Source organism: Helianthus annuus, chromosome 2 (genome assembly GCF_002127325.2).
Source record: "Helianthus annuus cultivar XRQ/B chromosome 2, HanXRQr2.0-SUNRISE, whole genome shotgun sequence".
In the NCBI taxonomy this organism is placed as follows: Eukaryota; Viridiplantae; Streptophyta; class Magnoliopsida; order Asterales; family Asteraceae; genus Helianthus; species Helianthus annuus.
The window spans coordinates 97411624-97415239 of record NC_035434.2 but is presented as its reverse complement, the minus strand read 5'-3'; the positions used below and the strand labels follow the sequence as shown (position 1 = coordinate 97415239).

The window sequence follows — 3616 nt, the reverse complement described above, 5'->3', positions numbered from 1 at the left end:
AATCGAGTAATGAACTCAGAGGCTGGTTCATCACTCCCCTGTCGAATCACTGCATACTCCCTGATATAAGCTTCTTTCTCAGCAGTAGAAAAATACTTGTCGTAAAAGATGGTACGAAAGTCGACCCACGAAAGATTAGCGTCGAAATCATCCCCTCCTTTGACTTGCTTATATCCTTCCCACCAAGTTTGTGCATCATCTTCAAGTTTGTAGGTAGCCAATCTAACTTTGTATTGCTCCGGAACTCCAAGAACTCCGAAGATCTTTTCAACATGAGCTATCCAGTTTCTTGCTTCGATTGGATTAGTAGCGTGACTAAAGGACTTCGGCTTTTGTTTTTGGAATTTAGCGATCCATATGTCTATACTATAAGTAGTATGGTTCGTGGTATTCTCGCGAGTTTCTCCACCAGAGATTGGATTCGTGTTAGTACGTTCTGGATGACGAGTTTGTTGAATAACGGCCTCAGCTGTTTGAGCAACAAGGTTTGGAAGCAACCCAGCAACAGCCTGGTTGATAGCATTAATTACGTTTGGATCAACTGGAGTCTCGTTCGAAGAAGTGTTGTTACGTACATGGTTAGGCAAGGAGTCCTACGGGGCTGACGACGAGGAGGCATCTATAAGAATAGACGTAGGAGTTAGACAAAATAAAAGACCAAGTTGAATACTATCATAAATATCTACCCATTCCTCACAGGTTTTAATTACTATCTTCAAGTTTTCTACAGGAAAGAGCCTTTGCTCTGATACCATAGCTGTAACACCCCAACCCGAAAGGGCTGACGTGTCACCATAACATCGGTATCATAAACAAAAGTCATAATTCCATTTATTTATTTGACAAGGATACAACCACACGATAACTATACTTAAGGTTAATGTCCAAGCGAACACATTCGACTTGATTAACTAACATCTTCAAATTTAGTCCTAGGCTTTATTCTTCTCTCTTTACCCCGCCCGAAGTAACCTGTGAACCTGTACATACAAAAGTTTACGGAATGAGCCAAATGCTCAGTACGGAATAATAGGCTCAAATAACAAATAATGCTTTACATGAAATGTTATCCAGATGGAACTTTATGTTAAAATGATACGATGTAAGTAACAAAATTTCATAATTTAAATCATACGGATGTACCCATGAGCCAAACTTAAAACGTGACAATACACAGGTAGCTACTCCTACATAATTATCACACGAGATGGCGAGTTGGCATACCCGGTATCCACCTCCTTAACTTAAATCCTAGGATCGATCCATACGCCTCCTAGTAGCTTTGTACCAGACTTGTACCTAGGGACGCCGTGAACTGATCTCTCCGTCACGGATGGAGCACATGATGTCGATGCCGCAACAACATGCCCGTGGGACACTCCACGAGAAGCGACACTCAGGGTATCAGAGTACAAATGGTCTTATTCACATAACTTATCAAAAATATATTATCATAACAAGACGTAACATATATTGGAACATGCGATAATGAGTACAACTAAACATAATACTATCGCATGACATGAAAGCTAAATCCAATGTTATGATTAGAATAGGAATCCAACAAACTGTCAAATGAATCGATAATCAAAGACGTGAGGAGTTTTGAAAGATATATTAATTTAATGGGTTTATAACAATTTGAATATGAAGCAATAAGGAGTAGGGGTAAGGATCCGTACCTTAAACTTTCCAAAGCGATGACCACAAATCCAAAATAGTGAATTATGTCATAATCCCTACGATATTGTTGTATCTTAAATTAGATGTGTTAAACTCGGATAGGTACTTAGCTTAGTTCATTCGTTAGTTTTCGACGACCAAGATTAAATTTCTAATTAACATCTTTATTATGGTATAATCAAAATTGATTATATAATTTAAACTTAAACCATCCTTAATAGTTTCGGAATAATAATGATAGATTATTTATTTGTCAGTTCATTGTTAGGAAATAAATTTTATGTAAAGCATTAAATATTAGTTTTCCATTTACTTATGAAGTTCGTTGTAATGCTTACTAATATAAATTACAAAAGGTAAACTTTATAAATCATAAAGCTTACTGATAGAATTACATAAGTTAAATTCATAACAATATTAAACTTAAAATACGTAAATCTTTAAATTATACTATCAAATAGATGATTACTTTAATTAATTCATATATAGTACAAAAGTTCATTTAAGAATGACCAAATTCTTAATTCATAAAATTATTTTATCAGCTCGGTATTGTAGTATAGATCTTAGTTAAATTACAAATTCTAATATTATTTAAACAAACAGAACTTGTGTTGTATAATTATTCAATTATTTTTCATTTGTTTTGTGTACAAAAGAATATGACCATGGCCTATGGTTGTCAAGTGAGTGCATGTTATTACTTATATTTACTTTTAGTAGTAGGTCATAAAAATTTTTATTATATCATCTACTTCTACAATTTTTGTTTTCTTTTTAAGCAGGTTGCCGGAATTACGATTTACGGTCCTTGTGTATTTAAGTACATAATAAGAATAATAAAAGTGTATGGCTATGGTTTTACCTTAATTTGAGATAAATAGCAGATCGGATTAATTGAAGAGTTTCCGGAGAAATATCGTCAACTGCGATGGTTTAGAAATGGTCGGATGGTGATGAAAGAATGGATTCGGTTGACGTGATCATGGTTCTGCGTCCGTTTTCAGCTTCTTCGGAATAATGAGGGTGACGGTGATGGTGGGTTTCGATGCTTCTAATGGATAGGCAACAAAAAGTAGTGAATCTATAGTAGAGGGGAAGGCTGTTTTTGGTCTAACCAGGTTCAAACGGGTCTTCTAGTTTCGTGGTGGTTTGTCGGGGGTTGTGGGGTGGCTGTAGAGTAGTGTGAGTATTAGTTTCATAGGTGGATGTGGTAAAACATCCAAGAACCTGGGATATATATATAGCCGAGTGTGGGAAAGCAAACTTTGATACTAAGTTTCCTTTGTGAATAAGCTAGAGAGATGGACAGATGGAATTATTAAGATGAGACACGTTTCCAAAATTCTATCTTCACTGAAGTAAATAAGCCCCTCACTAAATAGCCCTTCAACTTATTCATTCTTTCCATATATCTTTGTATATCTATATGGGTATTTCATGGCTAATAGATTAATTATTATTATTATTATTATTATTATTTTTACAACATGTATTTCGATTTACTCTTGTTCTCATTGCTCATTTATCATGTTAGGTTTATATGTATATTTCTTGAACCTTATTTTTTTTATCAATAATAATAGGCTTACATAAGGATTTTGTTTAGTCTGCTTATAATTAGTTAGCAGTCCATATCTTATTTATTTTATTAGTCTTACGCCATTTTTTTATATACTAAATATTTGAATTAAAATTTATTTTTGTTATTAGATAAAATGATTTAAAATTCTAGTTATTACACATAGACCTGAGCGATTCGGCATACACCTTCTTTAACGAGAGCCCGGGAAAGGGTTGGATTTGTCCACCTAGAATGAAAATAGGAATTACCCTCACGGCAACCTCTTGCATTCTCGCCTTAGTCTAGGAAAATTAAGGTATCTTAGGCACTTTGGGGTTGTCCCCACCAGTAAGGAACCACCCGATATCA

General features: G+C 34.8%; 1 long non-coding RNA gene across 1 annotated transcript; it reads right to left on the bottom strand.

Annotated features, from left to right (window-relative positions):
- Positions 1-653: 653 nt before the first annotated feature.
- Positions 654-2888, bottom strand: LOC110915166. Its single transcript, XR_002578787.2, has 3 exons — positions 2549-2888; positions 1683-1739; positions 654-980 (listed from the first exon to the last, which is right to left on the bottom strand). It is a non-coding gene; the product is annotated as an uncharacterized LOC110915166 (long non-coding RNA).
- Between the last annotated feature and the right edge of the window lie 728 nt (positions 2889-3616).